General features: G+C 57.3%; 1 pseudogene across 1 annotated transcript in view; it reads left to right on the top strand.

The window, feature by feature from the left end:
* The first annotated feature begins 301 nt into the window (after positions 1 to 301).
* LOC144490243 (procollagen C-endopeptidase enhancer 2-like) overlaps positions 302 to 5,000 on the top strand; it is a 12,953-nt pseudogene continuing 8,254 nt past the window's right edge. Inside the window, exons 1-3 of the transcript XR_013497191.1 lie at positions 302 to 424; positions 1,395 to 1,531; positions 3,274 to 3,452. The product of XR_013497191.1 is annotated as a procollagen C-endopeptidase enhancer 2-like (transcript). The remainder of the gene's footprint in view (positions 425 to 1,394; positions 1,532 to 3,273; positions 3,453 to 5,000) is intronic.

Raw genomic sequence — 5,000 nt, forward strand, 5'->3', positions numbered from 1 at the left:
AGCTGTGATACAACCAGAAAGAATGCTTTCTATGGGGCATCTGTAAATGTTGGTGAGAGTTGTAGCTGACATGCCAAATTTCCTTAGTCTTCTGAGAAAGTAGAGGTGTTGGTGGGGCTTTCTTAACTATAGCGTCAGATGTGACGGACCTGCCCTCCTGCTGGGGGAGGGAGGCGTGGGGGGCAGGCGGACCGGGGGGGGGGGGGGGGGGCAGGCGGACCGGGGGGGGGGGGGGGCGGGGGGGGAGAGGGTCCACAAACCTGGCTGGCGAGTGGCTGAGGTGGTGTTTCTGCTCTTTCAGAGAATCAGTTCTGTGGGGGGAAGTTGGTGAAACCTCAGGGATCGTTTAAACTCCAAACTGGCCGAACAAGGAATATCCGACCGGGATCAGCTGTTCCTGGCACATTGGGGACGTCCCAATGAGGTGCAGTCACTCTCTCTGCTTCACTCTCCCCCACCCGCCCCACCCCAGCTTCCCCCCCCCCAACAGCTCCCCCCCCCGACCAGCCCTCCCCCACCAGCTCTCCCCTCCCCCCCCCAGCTCCCCCCACCACCTCCCCCACAACCACCCCCCTCCCCCCCAGGTCCCCCCTCCCCCCCGATGCTCCTGGTTAACCTCCCCCCCTCCCTCTTCCCCCCCAGCCCCACCACCCTCCCCCCACTCCCCCCCAGCCCCCCTCCCCCCAGCTCCCTCCCCTCCCCTCTCCCCCCCACACCCCCTTCCCCCCAGCTCCCCCCTCCCCCCCAGCTCCCCCTCCCCCCCCAGCACCCCCTACCCCCCAGCTCCCCCCCCAGCTCCCCCCTCCCCCCCCAGCTCCCCCTCTCCACTCCCAGCTCCCTCCTCTCCCCCCCAGCTCCCTCCTCTCCTCCCCCAGCTCCCCCCACAGCTCCCCCCTCCCCCCCCAGCTCCCCCTCCCCCCCCAGCTCGCCCCCCAGCTCCCCCTCAACTCCCCCTCAGCTCCCCCCTAGCTACCCCCTCCCCTCCAGCTCCGCCGTAGCTCCCCCCTAGCTCCCCCAGCTACCCCCAGCTCCCCCCTAGCTCCCCCTTCCTCCCTCCTCCAGCTCCCCCCTCCTCCCTCCCCCCCAGCTCCCCCCCAGCTCCTCCCCAGTTCCCCTACCCCTCCCCATCCCCCTCCCCCCAGCTCCCACTCCCCATCCCCCCCACCCCCCCCTGCTCCCCCTCTGCTCCCCCTCCCCCCTCCCCCTCCCCCCAGCTCCCACCCTCTCCCCCCCAACTCCCCCCAGATCCCCCCTAGCTCTCCCCTCAGCTCACCCTCGCTCCCTCTCCCCCCCTCCCCATGGCTCCCCCTGCCCCCAGCTCCCACCCTCTCCCCCTTCCCTGTACCCCCCTCCGCCAGCCCGCACACTCACAGCTGCTGCTCTCTTTTTGACAGTACGTCGAGCTGAAATTTGAGAAGTTTGGTGTCGAAGGCGATAACTACTGTCGGTATGATTACGTCGCCGTCTTCAATGGCGGGCGGAGCGATGAGACGCAACAGGCCGGAAAGTTCTGTGGGGACGAACCCCCTGCGTGAGTCCAGGTTTCACCGACTGTCGCCGGCCTTTGATGTTCAGCCTTTTAGTCGATCGCAGCTTTACCGTTCGAGTAACCAGAGCAAGTCACAGAGTTCTCTTAAACAGCTGTTCTAATCGAGCTATATAGATCTGACCCTGAAAAGTCACAGTTGACATTGTGTAACTAACCAGAGCCCCAAATTCAGATATACACAAACAATTATAGTTCCAAATTCAATTACAAGTAATTAGTACATACCAATAAAAGTGTAGGAGTTGTCTCTATCCTCTCACAGTTATTGATTAAGGTTACGTCATGCATAGGGTATAATTGTCCAATTATTATTTCTTCAGGAGGACAATATGCAGACAATAAAAATATAATAAAACTTACTCCAACTTATAAATCAAAGAAAGGGTTTAATTACTCACCCTGCACCACTCTGAGCTCCCCACAATTCCCAACAAGTTCTTATTTATAGTGAATCAGCTGACCATCACCACCTTCTGTAATTGGTTCCATGGTTTAATGGGTCAGCTGACCCTTACAGCTTGTTACCATTGGTCACATTACATCCAGTACAAGGTTGTCACCGGTAACATTCTAATAATTATAACTTGTGCAGGTGATATCGTCAAAGAATGATCAGTATATCTCGGACCAATGATGTCCTTCCTTGTTCGAATGGGCAAAGGATGAGTCCATTGTCCAATGAAATGGCCCTCGACTCTAACCTGGGTCTGCTTCCACTCAGAGCTGTGCCTTTCACCCACAGCGTTCCCTGCACGACTGAGGTTCAGCACGCACCTCCTGTGATTTTTATTCCAGTGTGATTATTAACTCTTTCCCCGACTCCCGTCCTATTGACCTCTCGGTCTCCCCGTGCCTGTGTCTGTGTTTTGCACGTGGGTTTGCACAGATTCACAGAGCTCTGGAGGAGGCGTAGTGCGCTGGGAGGTGACAGGCAGAGCGAGCGCGCGTGTTACAGGCGAAGCGCGTGGGGGGTGACAGGCAGAGCGGGCACGGGGGGTGACAGGCAGAGCGGGCACGGGTGTTACAGGCGAAGCGCGTGGGGGGTGACAGGCAGAGCGGGCACGGGGGTGACAAGCAGAGCGGGCACGGGTGTTACAGGCAAAGCGCGTGGGGGGTGACAGGCAGAGCGGGCACGGGGGTGACAAGCAGAGCAGGCACGGGTGTTACAGGCGAAGCGCGTGGGGGGTGACAGGCAGAGCGAGCGCGCGTGTTACAGGCGAAGCGCGTGGGGGGTGACAGGCAGAGCAAGCGCGCGTGTTACAGGCGAAGCGCGTGGGGGGTGACAGGCAGAGCGGGCACGGGTGTTACAGGCGGAGTGCGCGGAGGGTGATAAGCAGAGCGGGCATGGGGGTGACAAGCAGAGCGGGCACGGGTGTTACAGGCGAAGCGCGTGGGGGGTGACAGGCAGAGCGAGCGCGCGTGTTACAGGCGGAGTGCGCGGGGGTGACAGGCAGAGCAGGCGCGGGGGTGACAGGCAGAGCGGGCGCGGGGGTGACATGCAGAGCGGACGCGGGAGTTACAGGTGGAGTGCGTGGGGGGGGGGACAGGCGGCGGTGACTACAGGCGGAGTGCGCGGGGAGGTGACGGGCAGAGCGGGCGTGGGCGTTACAGGCGGAGTGCGTGGGGGGGGACAGGCGGCGGTGACTACAGGCGGAATGTACTGCTGGAGGTTGAGGGTCAGTGTGTTACGTTGTCGATGTGTCTCGGCGTTGTTTCCGCTCCAGCCCGATTGTCTCCCAGGGAAACGAGATGCTGGTACAGTTTGTCTCGGATATGAGTGTCGCCGCTGATGGTTTTCTGGCAAAATATGACATGAAGCGTAAGAAAGGAGCGGCCGGAATCCCCGAACCAACCACAACGTCCCGTCCTGCCACCACAACCACCCTGGCCCCCAAACGGAAAGGTAACCTCCTACTCCCCCCTACACCCCCTCCCAGTCTCTGTAACCTCCTCCAGCCCCTACACCCCCTCCCAATCTCTGTAACCTCCTCCAGCCCCTACACCCCTCCCTATCTCTGTAACCACCTCCAGGAATATTCCAGGGTACAAGTGTTTTAGGCGAGACAGAGGAGGGGCCAAAAGAGGTGGGGGAGTAGCGGTATTAGTTGGAGAGCATATTACAGCGGTGCAGAGGGAGGACAATTCGGAGGAGTCGTGTAACGAGTCACTGTGGGTGGAGCTTTGAAACAGGAAAGGCGCAGTCACTATGTTGGGGGTGTACTACAGGCCCCCCAACAGCCCAAGGGAAGTGGAAGAATGGATATGTCAGGAGATACTGGATAGGTACAGGAAATATAGGGTTGTTGTAGTGGGAGACTTCAATTTCCCTGGTATAGACTGGAAATCGCTGAGGGCAGGGACTCTGGATGGGGAGGAATTTGTAAAATGCGTACAGGAGGGTTCGTTGGAACAATATGCAGACAGCCCGACTAGAGAGGGGGCTATACTGGACCTGGTACTGGGGAATGAGCCCGGTCAGGTCTTCAAAGTTTTGGTTGGGGAACATGTGGCAAATAGTGACCACAATTCTGTTAGCTTTAGGATAGTGATGGAAAAGGATGAGTGGTGTCCCAAGGGTAAGGTGTTGGATTGGGGGAAGGCTAACTTTATTGGGATCAGGCAGAAATTGGCAGCTCTTGATTGGGAGAGGCTGTTTGAGGGTAAATCCACATCTGGTATGTGGCAGTCTTTTAAGGAACGGTTGTTAGGGCTACAGGACAAGCATGTGCCTGTAAAAAAGGATAGGAAGGGTAGGATTAGAGAACCATGGAGAACCAGGGAAATTGAGGGACTGGTCAAAAGGAAAAGAGAGGCGTATGTTAGGTCCAAGCAGCTAAAAATGGAGGGAGCTCTGGAGGAGTACAATGAAAGTAGGAAAATACTCAAACGGGGAATTAGAAGAGCAAAAAGGGGTCACGAAATGTTCTTGGCAGACAGGATTAAGGAGAATCCCAAGGCATTTTATTCATACGTTAGGAACAAAAGGGTTGTTAGGGAAAAAATCGGACCTCTCAGGGACAAAAGTGGGGACTTTTGCTTGGAGCCCAAAGAGGTAGGGGAGATCCTAAATGAATACTTTGCGTCGGTATTCACAAAGGAGAGGGATGTGTTGACTGGGAGTGTCTCGGAGGGGAGTGTTGAACCGTTGGAGAAAATCTCCATTACAAAGGAGGAAGTGTTAGGTTTGTTAGAGAATATAAAGACTGACAAATCCCCAGGGCCTGATGGAATCTATCCAAGGCTGCTCAGGGAGACGAGAGGTGAAATCGTTGGGCCTCTGACGCAAATCTTTGTCTCGTCACTGGACACAGGTGAGGTCCCAGAGGATTGGAGGATAGCCAATGTGGTCCCGTTATTTAAGAAGGGTAGGAAGGATAACCCGGGTAATTATAGGCCGGTGAGCTTGACGTCCGTGGTGGGGAAGTTGTTGGAGAAGATTCTTAAAGATAGG

The sequence above is a fragment of the Mustelus asterias genome, unplaced genomic scaffold (assembly GCF_964213995.1).
Source record: "Mustelus asterias unplaced genomic scaffold, sMusAst1.hap1.1 HAP1_SCAFFOLD_3065, whole genome shotgun sequence".
In the NCBI taxonomy this organism is placed as follows: domain Eukaryota; kingdom Metazoa; phylum Chordata; class Chondrichthyes; order Carcharhiniformes; family Triakidae; genus Mustelus; species Mustelus asterias.